The sequence below is a fragment of the Narcine bancroftii genome, chromosome 1 (assembly GCF_036971445.1).
Source record: "Narcine bancroftii isolate sNarBan1 chromosome 1, sNarBan1.hap1, whole genome shotgun sequence".
In the NCBI taxonomy this organism is placed as follows: domain Eukaryota; kingdom Metazoa; phylum Chordata; class Chondrichthyes; order Torpediniformes; family Narcinidae; genus Narcine; species Narcine bancroftii.
In genome coordinates this window covers 346,937,826-346,953,944 of record NC_091469.1, presented here as the reverse complement: position 1 = coordinate 346,953,944, position 16,119 = coordinate 346,937,826, and the positions used below count along the sequence as shown (strand labels likewise).

Sequence of the window (16,119 nt, the reverse complement as noted above, 5' to 3'; positions counted from 1 at the left end):
AGACCCCCACCACCAAGGCCATGCCCTCTTCACTCTACTACCATTGGAGAAAAAAGGTACAGGAGCTTAAAGATGAGCACTCAATGGCACAAGGATGGCTTTTTCCCTGCTATCATCAGATTCCTGAATAATCAATGAACTAAAGACACTGCCTTACTTTTTGTGCACTATTTATTTTACTATTTTTCATAAGATGGCTTATAATATGTATGTTTGCACTATGATGGCTACCACAAAGCATCTCGTGAACTGTTCATGACAATAAATTTTGATTCTGATTCTGATTGATTTTTGAATCAGTTATTTTTATTCACAATGTGATGGAGAGAGGAAACTTTCTCTTTTCATCTGTTTGACAGCAAAAAGCACAGAAACAGATTCCTTAAAGTGAGTGATAGCATAGGTAAGTACTATTCATGCTTCTCGTGTAGATGATGAACAATTCCTGCAATGTGAGAAATAAAAAGATTTTGCATTGATACAATTTAATGCTAGCTATTGCCTGATAATTTTCCCACATTGCCTATGAGAGTTCATCTGCAATCAAATGACTTTGATTGGGAATAATAGCCATTTCTTCTAAGGCAATTACAATCTACCTTGTTTAATTTTAAAAGGTAGAAAATAATGGGGCAGTATTTAAGGTCAGCAGAAAACAGCTCGCACTGGCAGCAGATTTCCAATGCTTTCTGCATTGCGAGGCAAGCCAATGGAATGAAAATTAACTCCAGGCTTGTCCAAATAATGCAAAAACAAAATCGAGAGCAAGCTAAGGCATTCCATTTGATTAGATCAAAGCAAAATTTCTGAAATTCTCAAAATTCAATAACTTTCAAAACTCTTAAAAAAAAGCTTAAAATGTATGATTCTGTAACACAAATACAGCTCAATGAAATCCAACTAATACCTCAAGTCTTTTTGAAATGATGAGCAAGCAATACTTGGCACCAGGTTTTTAAGTCTGCTCCCTATTCTGCATGATAAAATGTAGAATTTTATCCCCATTCAGAACTTATGAGAGATCCTGCATCAAACTGATCTACACAACTTCTGGGAAAGCGTGGTAATTGCTGTTATTTACATGGAGAAATGTTGCTAATATCTGACAATTGTACTGATATTGTACCACAATATCTAGTCCAATATGCTGTATATTTCATAAGCATAAGACATGGGAGCAGAATGAAGCCATTCAGCCCATTGCATTTTCTCCACCATTTGAATCATGCCTGATGTGTTTTTCTTCTCAACCCCATTTCCCTACCTTCTTCCCATATTCTTTTACACCTTTACAAATCAAGAACTGATCAACCTGTTTTAAATATGACAAATGATTGGCCTTCATAGCCATCCATGACAATGAATTGCACAGATTCACCATGCTCTGGCTGAGAAAATGTCTCCTCACCTCAGTTCTGAACAGATAATCTTTTATTCTGAATCAGTGCCCTTTGATCCTTAACTCTCCCACCACTGGTAAAATCTTCCCCATCTCCACTGCATCCAGGTCTTTCAATGTTCAGTAGGTTTCAATGAGACTACCTCCCTACCCTCAAACATTACTTCAATCCACCAAACACTTCTCATACATTAACCCTCTCATCCCCAGCGTCATTCTCGGAAACCTCCTCTGGATCCTTCACAACACCAGCACATCCTTCCATAGAAATGGGGCCAAAAACTGTTCACAATTCTCCAAATGTTGTCTGATCTATGTCCTGTAAAGCCTCAGCATAACATCCTTGCTTTTCTATTATAGTCCTATTGAAATCAATCCTACCATTGAATTTCCCTTCCTTACAACCAATCAACCTGTAAGTTAATATCTGGAAAATCCTGCACTCAGATTCCAAAGTCCCTTGAACCTCTGCCTTCTGAATTTTCTCCGCATTTATAAAATATAATACTTCCTCATCCTTCTTCTAAATTGTTCTTTCCCATGCTCCAAACCTGTCCCAGTTCCTCAGCAGATTCCCTGTTTCCTCAATGGTATCATGTATCATCTGCAAGCTTGGTCATGAAGCCATCAGTTTAGTCATTGAAATCATTAATATCTAATGTGAAAAGTAGTGGACCTAACATCTACCCCTGCAGAACACCATTAGTCACTGGCAGCCAGTCAGCAAAAGGCCCCCTTTGTTCCCACTCTTTGCCATCTACCAGTCAGCCAATCTGGTGTCTTGCGTGTAATAACATGGGCTCCTAACTTGTTTATCAACCTCATTTGTGACACCTTGTCAAAGGCCTTTGGAACATTTACTCATTGGCAGGATCTGATCTTATTTAGCAATGCCTGCATCAGGGACCATATGGACATTTACCCATCTCTTTAAACACTCTTGCATATCTACACATTTCAACCAGTTCTCAGTGAATGTCATCAAATCATGTTAATAAGGCAGCTCTTCTTACAATAGGGAGGCTGGCATGCTGATTAAATAATACTAATGCAGATGAATGCTTCACATTTTTTCACTTCAATTACGTTTTAATCATTTGTTAGCATTATAATACTTTATTATTTTTTACTTTTTTTGTTTTGTTTAATTCTTTGCAATCATTTTAATTTACCATGTATTTGACAAGCAGTGCTGTTAAAAGATTGTTAATAAGTATTTTACAGGCATGGCCATCAGAAGGTTCAAAGGGTGAAGTCTCTGGTTGTGTCACAGGAAGACTGATGCAGGTCAGGACCAGGGAGGTCCACTCTGCCCTATACTAATGTCCTCTCATATTCTATGTTTCTTCCTTATTAAGTATTTATTTTATTATTAAGTGGCATGAGAGACGAGACTTGATGGAACCTGAAGAAAAATACAGAGTGCTGGTGGAACTCATCTGTGAGGAAGTTTCAGATGCAACAACCTGCATCAGGTCAGTGCTGATGCCGTCTCAATCCATAACATTGACGATTCCTTCACCCTCTCAAACTGTAGAGTTTCCCCAGCATTTTTTTTTAGCTGTCATCTTTTCTTGTTTCTTAAATTCTCCCCAATCCATCCTCTTATTCAATATTTGAGGCTTTACTTCATACCACTCAAAATTCCTTTGAAGAATGACACATACATTACTTTTCCCTGAGAGTCTTCATTTCTCATTAAAATGTACATTTGTTGAGAATGATGAAATATTTAATCGTGCATCTGTCACTGCTTGCACTCCAACATCCTTTTTAATCTAATTTTCAATCTCTATACATCAATAAACGTCTGTCAGGCTGATGTACTTTTACACAGCATATATACAAAGATGCACCTCTACATTTTAAGAGGTCTGATGATTCAGCATTTCACCCAAAACTTTATCAAACTTCTGCAGGTGTACTGTGGAATGCATACTGATTAGTTGACTCATGGTCTTGCTTGGAAACCCAAGAATACAGAATGCTACAGAAGGTGGCAGACCGAGCCAAGTCCATCACAGGCACCAGTCTCCTGTTCATGGAAAGCATCCATGTGAAGCACTGCCTCAAGAGGGCTGATAACATCATGAAGGACCCCCCCATGACCCTAGTTACAACCTCTTATCACTGCTATCATCAGGCAGAAGGTACAGAAGTATGAAATCCAGCACCTCTTAGTTCAAGGACGGTTTTTATTCAACAGCTATCATGTTCTTGAATCATCCCATCTTACCTAAAGTACCCTGGGATCACCAAAAGATATGCTGCACAACTGGAAGATTTTTTTTGTTCTTGCATTAACTGCAAATGTGAGTATTTATATATCTATCCTTTGATATATATTATCTCCTTTTGACTCTTGCATTTGTGGTCATTTAAGTTTTTGTCACTGCAGGTGGTGTATCTTGCATCTAATTAGATTACTGCATGGCTGCAGTAAGTGAATATTTTAGTACATTTATATATGACAATAAACACACTGCTACAGAACATTACAGGAAAGGACAGGTCCTTCAGCCATTTTGTTATGTCAACCTATGTAAATCTACTCCATAACAATCTAATTTTCCCAACCTCACACCCATAAACCTTCTATTTATATTACATCAATGTGCCCGAATAAGAGTATTTATGTCCCTTTTGTCCAGCCTCCAACACCACCCCCAGCAATGTATTCCAGGCATCCACCACTTACACTGTGTAAAAATACTTGCTCTGTCATCTCCCCAAAACTTTCCTCTATTCTCCTTTTCCTCTGGTATTTAATATTGTTTCCCTAGGAAAAAGTGCTGGCTGTCCACCCTATCTAAGCCCCACATAATCTTATATACAGTAAAATTGTTGTTATCCAGAATTCAAGTTACTGGTAAAACAAAAAAATCACGGAAAAGAAATAGGTAAAAATCTGTATGTTTAAAATTAGGAGCCCCTTAGTGATCAGTTCACTAATCATGCAACAAACAATATCAAGCATTTGATAAATTCACTTATCCGACATATATATGCCAGATACTGGGATTTTTACTGAACCTCTATTGAGATATGGGCATATACACTAGGAACAAAAGCAATCGACTCAATTCCTCAAGGTTGCTCCACCGCTTCATCAGATCAAACCTTTCACCTGATTACATCAAATATCTATCCTCTTCTTCCATAAAAACAAACTCTGTAATATTCTGACTCCTATCAGCCTTTGAGCAAGGGAGTTTCAAAGATTCACCATTTTCTGAATGAAAAAAAATGTCTGAAATGAGCAACCTGTTATTTTTAAACAATGGCTCATTCGAGGAGTTGTCCTGTCTGCATCATTTGGGACCTTGCATCTTTCTTTCAAGTCATCTTTCACATTTATGCACACCAGCACATGCAAACCTACGCTAACCAATATTTCATGAATACACTTTTTTGAACTGCTTCCAATATATGGTATTAGCCCCTCCCTTAAATAAGTACTCCAGTACTTCAGATGAACTCTCACCCTATTCAATTATGCATAACATTTGTATTCATTTCGCTAACAAATGAACGATAATGTTCTGATAATTTTCCTCATAAGATTGGTAAGACTTGACTTCTATACATGGGCCTCCACCATCAATTCAGGGACTTTGAATCCACCACAGAAAAATTCGGTATTAGTAATAATGACCCTGAAACTGTGATTATTTTCAATAGCCCATCTTGTTCAGTAATAGTAATAACCAGCCTAGCTTTAATAGGGAAAACAAAATCTGCTCGAAAAACTCACCGGGTTGAGCTGCATCAGTCGGTGATAAAGAACCGATGATGTTATAGTTTGGAACCCTTCATTTAAGTCCACTATAATGCAATTCTGTTTCTCACATCAATGCTACTCAACCATCCGGTTCCTCCAGCAGATTGGGTTTTTGCTCTGTATTCCAACATCTGAAGTCTCTAAATTCTCTACCCTTGATGTGCTTCTAGACTAACCATTGTGGTTTGTTCTTAACTATCTCCTAGATTCAGAGCCAGTTAACAAGATACAAAATTAATGTTAAATACAATCCTCTGGAGGAACTCAACAGGTCAAGCAGCATCAGTGGCAGGAAAAGAATGGCTGATGTTTCAAGCCAAAGCACAGTATGAAGATGGGTTAAATGTAGTAAGGAAGCCAGTGTGAAATAAAAGGTAAGCTGGAAGGAGTGGGACAAAGGCCCCATGTGGGATTAGTGAACCAGGGAGAGGTGAAACATGGCAGTCTGAGGCAGAGAATTGGTAGATGCTAGACAAAGGAAGAGAGAGGCAAGGAAAACAAGGATGTCAGGTGGAGGATGATGAATCATACAGGGGAAAGTGGACTATTAGAAGACACAAGCTGATAGAGTTGGAATCTGATAAGAAGAGAAGATCAGGATGGTGGTAGAAAGGGAAACCAGATGGAACTGAAAGGGAGAGGATGGGGGAAGAGAGGAAAGGTTTAGATTGTAACATCTCCTTTGTGTCTATAACATAGAATTTGCTCCTACCATTTACAACCAATGAAGAAATTGATGAAATAAATCCTTTAGTTCAGACTGAAGTTTTGCCTTCGCAACTTGAACATGAAATTTTCCCGAGTGTTGAAAGTGTCTAAAGTGACAAAGGTGATCATATTCTGACACACCTGTGTCTGTTTGCCTGTAGATGCCTGTAGAGTCATTAGGGTTGGAAATTTTAAGAATTCCTGGTGGGTTACTTCACATTGTTACACTATCAGAGGTTCCTCATGGGAGGTTAGTTAGGAAGGCTAACTCCTTGGGTATTAATTTGGAGATAGTCAAATGGATTCAACAGTGGCTGGAAGGAAGGTGCCAGAGAGTAGTAGTTTGTCAGGATGGAGGCTGATGACAACCAGTGTACCTCAGGGTTCAGTATTGGGACCATTGCTGTTTGTTATATATATTAATGATCTGGAGGATGGGGCAGTAAACTGGATTAGTAAATATGCAGAGGATACTAAAATAGGGGGAATTATGGATGGTGAAGAGGGTTTTCAAAGATTGCAGAGGGATTTAAACTGCTTAGAGGAGTGGGCAGAAAGATGGCAGATGGAGTTTAATGCTGATAAGTGTGAGGTTCTTCATTTTCGAAAGAATAATCAGAGCAAGACATATGTGGTAAATGGGAGGGCATTGAAGAATGCAGTGGAGCAGAAAGATCTAGGAATAATGGTGCATTGTTCCCTGAAGGTGGAAGCACATATGGATAAGGTGGTGAAGAAGGCCTTTAGTATGCCTGCCTATATAAATCAGTGCATAGAATATAGGAGTTGGGAAGTAATGATGAAACTGTACAAGGCATTGGTGAGGCCAAATTTAGAGTACTGTGTGCAGTTCTGGTCACAGATTTATAGGAAGGATATTAACAAGATAGAGAGAGTGCAGAGAAAAATTGCAAAAATGTTCCCTGGGTTTCAGTATCTGGAATACAAGGAAAGGTTGAGAAAATTAGGTCTTTATTCCTTGGAACGCAGAAGGCTGAGAGGGGATTTGATAGAGGTGTTTAAGATAATGAGAGGGATAGATAGAGTTGATGTGGAAAGACTTTTCCCATTGAGAGTAGGAGAGATGGATACAAGAGGTCATGGGTTGAGAGTTGATGGGCAAAGGTTTAGGAGTAACATGAGGGGGAACTTCTTTACTCAGAGAGTGGTTACTGTGTGGAATGGGCTTCCGGGAAAGGTGGTGGAGGCATGGTCAATTTTGTTATTTAAGAAAGAGTTAGATGAGTATATGGATGGGAGGGGGATGGAGGGATATGGGCAGAGTGCTGGTAGGTGGGATTAGAGGAGGGTACTTTGATCAGTGCGGACTAGAAGGGCCAAATTGGCCTGTTTCCATACTGTAATTGTTATATGGTTATATGGTTGTCAGATAAGCATTTATTTGAATTTCACTATCGAACTTTGAGATGAGTTACAATGCCAATTCCATGTTGCATCATGAATTTACATAGCTAAAAGCAAACTCTGATTGGTCTTTAGTGTAGAACACCCTGGAACTATTTGACTCACAAAACATGATTTTATTTTGATCTGTTTTTGATACTAATGAAGAATTATATTTGTATTTGAAAGATGATATTGGATACTGTATAGCTTACCATGACTGCAGTGGTCAGTTTTTGTTTCCAATTCGGAACTTTGTCACTGTGAATGCAGTAAAAAGTAAAAAATGCTGGAGGAACTCAGGAGACCTCATAGAGCCCATAGGAGGTAAAGATACAGTATATAACCAATGCCCATCTTCAAGGAGTGAATAAAAAGCAGACAGGAGCCTAATTAAAAGAAAGGTCAGGGGGAGGGGCACAACAAACAAAAGGTGATGATTGGACATGATAGGAGGACAGGAGAGGAAAAGTGAGAATTGATTGGGGAGGGGGTATTTCTGTGAATGCACACCTGGATGAAAGGAGATAGAGGGACAGAGGGAAGAGAGAGAGAGAGAGAGAAAGCTTAAGGAAAGGAGAAATGGGGATGAGGGAGAGATGGAAACCAAAGATGTCAATGTTAATGTCATGTGTTTGGAGGGTGCCCCAACAAAATATGAGGAATTGTTTGTCCAATTTGTTGGTGGTCTCAGTATGGGAATGGGGGAGGTGATTGCAATGGGTTGTCAATGGGAAATTGGATGGTTTGTTATTGAATAAAAGAATCATCGTCTTTCATAGATAATCATTGACTTTTTGAAAGGTCAGTTATTCTTGGCACCTTCACATAAGACTACAAGAATAACCTGGCTTCAGGAAAACCTTGAATTCTGGATAACGCTGAGGGCAGTTTCTTTTTTTTTCTGTTTTATTTTTATTATTGAAGAAGTGTCCTTTGGTAAATAAAGCATCAGACAAGTTCTTTACACTTGATTGACTTGCAGATTGGCTGATGTTACTCGTGTCTTTTCTGACAGCCAGAAAGGAACCAGAGGCAAGTTTATGTTGACCTTTAAGGTGGTAGGCTTGGAGGTTGGCTTTAGTCCATATTCCAGCACATGTCATCATAACATTTGCTTCCTCTGAGTTAAAACATCATCATCCTGTTGATTTGACAAGAGTTGAAATACGTCCCTTTATTGAACAGATTAGATTGACATAAATTGTACATTTAGCACCAATGATAGGGGAGGAGTTTCTAGTTTGATTTCTCAAATGTATTCTCTTAATTTACTTGTATGTTTGTATTTTTCATATTTTAAGTTTTAGAGTCAATGTTGAGAATTTCTCCAAGTAGGGAAGAGGTTTGTCATTGGCCATGAGCTTGAAATGTGTGAGTGGCTAATGAATCAGTATTTATTGTTCATGAACTTGTCACAAAATTCATTGTTTTGTGGCAGCATTACAGTACAAATATTGCTACTAATTAGTGCAAAAGAAGAGAAAGTGCGGCAAGCCTGTGGTTCATTATCAATTCGGAAATATGATGGCAGAGGAGATGAAATTGTCCTTGTATTTGTCTTCAGGCTCCTGTACCTCCTTCCCGATTGTGGCAGTATGAAGAAGGCATGGCCTGGGTGGTGGGGGTCCTTGAGAATAGAGGCTGCTTTCTTAAGACACCACCTCTTGTAGATGTCCTAGATATAGTGAAGAATGATGCCCATGTTGTCATTGGTTGAACTCACAATTCTATGTAGAATTTTCCTCTCCTGTGCATTGGCACATCCATACATTGATGCAACCAGCCAGAATGCTCTCCCCAGTACAACTGTAGAAATTTGCCAAGGTCTTTGGTGACATACCACATCTGCTCAAACTCTTCATGTAATATAGCCACTGGTGAGCCTTCTTCATTATTAAATTGTCATGGAGGCCCCAGGGCCGATTTCAGAGATGTTGACACCCAGGAATTTGAAGTTTTTAATTCTTTCCACTGCTGACCCCTCGATAAGGACTGGATTTTGTTCTCCTGTTTTTCCCCTCCTGAATTTCAAAGCCAATTCCTTAGTTTTGATAATATTGAGCACAAGGGTGTTGTAACACCACTTAACAATCTGATCGATCTATCTCCAGAATGCTTCCTTCTTGCTATTTGTGATCCTGCCAACAACATTGGAGTGATTGGCAACTTGGCTTTTGAATTGTTGCTAGCCACGTAATGGTGGGTGGAAAGTGACTAGAGTTGTATAATTAGCATGCATTCTTGAGGTGTGCCTGTGTTAATTGTTAGTACAGAGTAAATGTTTCCAATTCATACTGACTGTTGACTTTTGATGAGGCTATCAAGGATTCAGCTGCAGAGGGAAGTGCAGAGGTTTAAGTTTTGTAGCTTGTTGATCAACACTGAGGATACGATGGTGTTGAAAGCTGAGCTGTAGTTGATGTGTACTGTTGTCCAGATGATCCAGTGCCGAGTGGAGACCCAGTGAGATTGCATCTGCTATGGAGCGACTGTGATGGTAGGTGAATTGCAGTGGGTGCAGATCTTTATTTATGTATAAGTTAATGCTGGTCATGGCCAAACTCTTTAATTAAAATAGATATGAGTGCTGAGTAATAGTCATTGAGGCAGCTCATTCCGTTCTCCTTGGACACAGGTATGATTGATGCCTTTTTGAATCAGTTGGAAACATCCAACCACAGCAATGAGAGATTGAACACTCAAGCTGGTTGGTTGTCACAGATATTCAGCACCCTACAAGGTGTTCCATCATGGCTTGACACCTTGCAAGTGTTCCCCCTCTTGAAGGATGGTCTAGCCTTGACCTCAGAGACCAATATCATTAACTGCACATACCACTTCACTGACTTCACTGATCCATGGAAGTAGGCACAAGCCATGGTGTAATCCACATGTGTTCAAGAGATGCATCACCATTTCTTGAAAGGGATGTACAGAGGTCAATAAATGTCAGCCTTGTCGGTGATATGAATGTCCTGAGAAATAATAATGTAAGAATATTCATAGTATGATAATTGGTATAAATAATCCTGAACTATTAAAAAGGAACATCCACAGTCTTCTCGAGTCCACATTGTAAACATCTTTTACTGTTCCCTATCCGGACTTATTTCATCATTACTTATAATGAGGATACCCTCTCACAAGCAGGTTCCAATGGTTTTAATCAAGAATAGATTAATTCTCTTTATAAGCATATTATGTCCTAGCCTTAATTCGTGGAGGAATTGAGTTCAAGACCCATGAGGTTAAAGCGCTAAAAAATTCCGGATTGACCAAACTTATTGTGTGCAGTTCTGGTCACATCATAATAGGAAGGATGTAGAAGCTTTGGAGAGAGTGCAGAGGACATTGGCCAGATGTTGCCTGGAATGGAGAACAAGACATGAAGCAAGGTTGACTGAGCTAGGAATTTTCTCTTTGAAGTGACAAAGGATGAGAAGAGACTTAATAGAGTTATATAAGATCATGAGAGAGATAGATGGGGTAGCAGTACGAATGGTGAATAACCAAATAAATTGCTCACACTAACCACCTGAGACTGATTTGCGTAAAGTAATTCTTATTTTTTTTGTTAAAAGATAAAATACTTGGCCTGCATATGTATTCTTTGACTTGTTGTGTGTCTGCATGTTTTGCACTGAGGACTGGAGTACGCTGTTTCATCAGGTTGTACGTGTACAATCAGATGACAATGAACTTGACTTGACAGGGTGGTACATTTTTCCCAGGGCAACAATAGCAAGTACCAGATGACATTGTTTTAATGTGAATGGAGGAAGTTTCAGGGAGATATCAGAGATGTGTCTTTTATACAGAAAGTGGTGGGTGCCTGGAATACATTGCTGGTGGTGATGGTGAAGTCTGGGTCAATAGGGACATTCAAAAAAACTTGTATAGACACATGCATGTAATAGAAATAGAGGGTTATGGGTGTGTGGTTGGAAAGGAGTAGCTTGTTGCGGAGTAGGTTTAAAGCTCAATACCACATCATGGGCCAAAATACCTGTTCTGTGTTATATTGTTTCTTGTAATAGGACAGAAGTTCCCCAATTTTTCCTTTGGATTCCAGCCATTTTTAACCTTTCATAATATATAGTCCAGACTGGGTCCATGGGTAAACTACATAATGAACACCAGTACGAACCAGATAGTGGATGGGTATAAAACCAGTCTCAGAAAAAGGGGATATAGAGTATAGGCAATTGTTGGTAGTCCCTGAAAACAGGGTTAATTATCTTTACAAGTTACCAATCTTAACCATCTTGCCATTTTCACAATATTGACAGCAGGGTAAATTATCCACAGGTTGGATGCTGTCTTTCCCTTATTACAAATATAACTACACCTTGAATGTATTTCACTGGCCATAAAGCACTAAGGGCATTCTGACACCATTGGAGCCTCCATATGTTCTATGAAATTGCAACATCTCCATCTCAAGAACATAAGCAATGGAGCAGGAGTAGGCTATTAGGCCCATCGAGACTACTCTACATGGATGATCTGATGATTGGCTCATCTCCACCTACTATGTAAATGCGACTTTGCAAAGGTGAAATTGCGCTTAAGCCTATTGGAGCGATATTTCAAGCTCAGCTGTCAAGAAAGATTGTAGCTTCACAGCAACGGCTGCAGAGTCCATGCTTGTCCAAAAATGGTTTTTGGCCTCATTGGGGTCACTAATTGTGGCCACTGGTATCACAGTGGACATAACGAAATAATCACACAAGGCATTTTTAGAGAGAATCAAAAAGATTTACTCTTTATCACTCGCGCAACCTTTTAAAAGCCAGTATCACGCGCTCAACGCGTGCTGACATCATCACACACTGACATCACGTGGCCAGTTCGATGACTTCTGGGAGTTGTAATGCTGCCACAGCACCACTACATAAAAATATATTCAACCTTGTCGTAAATGTATTTACTGAGGTCACCTCCACTGCTTCAATGGGCAGCAAATTCCAATGTACACACTCTAAGAAAAGCAGTTCGTCCTCATCTTCTGAATCTTCAGTCTATGCCCTCTTGTTCTTGTCTCAACTACCAGTGGAAACAATTTACTTACCTTATCTTATCTATGCCTTTCATAATTTTATACATTTCTAATAGATTCCCTTTCATTCTTCTGAATTCCAGTGAGTACAGTCCTAGAAAACTCTATCTTCTCCTATACTAAATTCCCTTATTGCTGAATCAACCTGGTAAACTTCCTCTGTACTGCCTCCAAAGGCAATATATCCTTCCTCAAAAAAACCAAAACTGCACTCAGTACTCTAAATGCGGCCTCACCTTTACCATGAACAGTTCTAACATAACCTCCCTGCTCCAATCCCTCAAGCAATGAAGGTCAATATTCCATTTGACTTCTTGATAGTCTGCTGCACCTACAAACCAACCTTTTGCAATCCACACACAAGCTCTCCCAAGACTTCTGCACCTCAGAATGCTGCAATCAGATGCCATTTAAATAATATTCTGATTTTCCATTTTTACTTCCAAAGTGGATAACCTCACATTTACCAAAATTGTACCCTATCAGACCCTTGCCCACTCCCTTAACTTATCTATAACTCTCTGAAAAATTTGCTTTTCCACTCAGTTGTGTCATCAGCTAACTTAGATGAATGATACTCTCTCCCCTCTTTCAGTTTATTAATGCATATCGTGAACAACACCAAAGGCTCTGCTATAACCTCTGTCATTTATTTCAGAACTAACACCTGCAGCACCTTGCTCATCACTGATTGTCAATCAGAAAATAAAACACCCATGTGTCCCAACTCTCTGGTTTCTATTGGTTAACCAATTCTCTATCCATGCTAATACATCACCCCCAATTCTAAGCATGCTTATATTATGGATCTGTTTCATGTGGCACCTTTTTGAATGCCTTCGGGAAATCCAAGCAAACAACGTCCATCTGCTCCCCTCTATCTACTGCACTCCTTATATCCTCAAAGAACTCCAGTAAGTTTGTCAAACAGGACCTGCCTTGGCTGAATCCATGCTGCATCTGCTTGATGGATCCATTTAATTCCAGTTGCCTTGTTATTTCTTTTTAATGATGGCTTCAAGCATTTTCTAAATGAAAGATATAAAATGAACGGGCCTATAGTTACTAGCCTTTTACTATATCCTTTCTTTAAACAGTGGCATGACATTCACCATCTTCCAATGTACTGGGGCTTCCCAGAGTCCAGAAAGTTTGGTAAATTATCACCAAAGCCTCGACATGTCGTTGGCCTGGTAGATGTGTCCTCCATCATGAAGACTGATACAAAATAGTAATTCAAACCTTCAGTCATTTCTTCATGACCCAATATCAATTTTATCTTTTCATCCTACATAGGAACCTGTTAATTTTAGCCATTCTTTTCTGCTTTAAATAATCATAAAATCTTTTACTTTCCATTTTTTAAAAATTTTGTGCTGATCTTTTCTCATGATCTACTTTCTCTCTCTTTATCGCTCACTAAGTGGTTCTTTGTTGCTTTTCCTGAGTTATCCAAAGCTGGCTATTCCTGCCTTTACTGTCCTTGCTTTTGATGAGCACCATGAAAAATCTCATTGAAAGTCTTCCACTGCTCCTCAACCATCCCACCATATATCCTGCATTCCCAGTCTATGCTGGCAAACTCCTTCCTCATCCCCTTGTAGTTTACATTGGTTTTAGACTGAACTATTGCACCCTTTATGCATATTGTGATCACTCTTTCCAAGATGAATCCAAATTACAAGAAGGCTAAAATTACCTGCCATTGTACAGGACCAGATTCAAGATAGCATGTCCCTGGTAGGTTCAGTAGCATGCTATTCAAGAAATATATAATGGATGCATTCTATGAAGTCCTAATCAAGGTTGCCTCAACCAATCTGATTCACCGAATCTACATGTATGTTAAAGTCCTCCACGATAACTGATTCTTGCATGTCTCTGATATTTCTTGGTTTATTGCCTGTGCAACTTGTAATATTATTGGATGGCCTATAGATTACTTCCACAGGCTTTTTTTTCCCCTTTTACTATTCTTATTCTCTATCCAGATGGATTTAACATTTTGCTCCTTAGATTTTACATCATCCTTCAATATTGCCCTGATTTCATCCTTAACTAAGAGCACTACCCCACCTCCTTTACCTTCCTGTCTGTCCTTCTATATTACCTGATATCCTTGGATATTTAATTCTAAATTGTCTCCACCCTGCAACCAGGTTTCTATAATGGCCATGAAATCATAATACTTTTTACTGATTTTTGCTACAAGTTCATTGACCTTGTTTTGAATACTATTGGCATTCAGATAAACAGCCCTTATTGTGCATTTAAAATCTACTAAGCTTTGCCTCTTTTGCACTTGACTTTTTTACATCTACTTTTGCTGTTCTCTTTTCTGCTTTTATTTATCCATGCTCTTTTACTTTATCCACCTTTTTCCACATTTATGTCTCTCCTTGTGATGTGATTGATTTGGGTGGCCTGGTTAGTGTAGCTAGCGGTCAGCATAATGCTATTACAGTGCCTTTGACCTGGGTTCAAATCCAATGCTGTCTACAAGGAGTTTGTACTTTCTTTCCGGATGTTCCTGTTTCTTCTCACTCCCCAAAGCATACAAGGTTGGAGGATAATTGCATGTAATTGAACAGCACTGGTCTCAATTGCTTGAATTGGCTTCTTCTGTGCTTTAATATATTTTTTAAATTGAGTGCCAGGCACCACCACTGAGGGTTCTGTTGTCCGAATATAAACCAATGTCTGTCAGGCTTTGGGTTTCATTCTCTGGTGTGTCCTGATACATATTCCCTGTTGTTTGAAAAATGTCCTACCCTTCACAGCTGAATGTAATCCATGCCATACCATTTTAAATGCTTATTTTGGTAGTGTGAGCTTTGATTAGTAAATACAAAAACTCTAAATTATTGACAAAAATGTAAAAGAGGAGAAAAGAAAAGCTCAGGCCTGAAATGTCAGTGATATATCTTTACCTCCTACTAGCACTGCAATATCTGTTGAATTCCTCCAGCATTTCTGTGTTTTCAGAAAAATTAAAGAATATTGCAATTGAAAGATTAGTCTCTGCAATTTTGTCAGGAGTATAAAATGTTTGGCCTGGAAGTCAGCCTGAAGAAAACTGAGGTCCTCCATCAGCCAGCTCCCCACCATGACTACCAGCCCCTCCACATCTCCATCGGGCACACAAAACTCAAAACGGTCAACCAGTTTACCTATCTCGGCTGCACCATTTCATTAGATGCAAGGATCGACAACGAGATAGACAACAGCGCCTTTGGAAGACTACACAAAAGAGTCTGGAAAAACAACCAACTGAAAAACCTCACAAAGATAAGCGTATACAGAGCCGTTGTCATACCCACACACCTGTTCGGCTCAGAATCATGGGTCCTCTACCGGCATCACCTAGAACACATCCACCAGCGTTGTCTCTGCTCCATCCTCAACATTCATTGGAGCGCTTTCATCCCTAACGTCGAAGTACTCGAGATGGAAGAGGTCGACAGCATCAAATCCACGCTGCTGAAGATCCAGCTGCGCTGGGTGGGTCACGTCTCCAGAATGGAGGACCATCACCTTCCCAAGATCGTGTTATATGGCGAGCTCTCCACTGGCCACCATGACAGAGGTGCACCAAAGAAAAGGTACAAGGACTGCCTAAAGAAATCTCTTGGTGCCTGCCACATTGACCACCGCCAGTGGGCTGATATCGCCTCAAACCGTGCATCTTGGCGCCTCACAGTTCGGCGGGCAGCAACCTCCTTTGAAGAAGACCGCAGAGCCCACCTCACTGACAAAAGGCAAAGG

At 39.6% G+C, this 16,119-nt stretch overlaps 1 long non-coding RNA gene across 1 annotated transcript in view; it reads left to right on the top strand.

Annotated features, from left to right (window-relative positions):
• Positions 1-2,818, top strand: part of LOC138749309 (uncharacterized) — a 120,786-nt gene extending 117,968 nt beyond the window's left edge. The window contains exons 3-4 of the long non-coding RNA XR_011348560.1: positions 360-403; positions 2,777-2,818. This is a non-coding gene — a long non-coding RNA (uncharacterized lncRNA). The remainder of the gene's footprint in view (positions 1-359; positions 404-2,776) is intronic.
• The last annotated feature ends 13,301 nt before the right edge of the window (positions 2,819-16,119 follow it).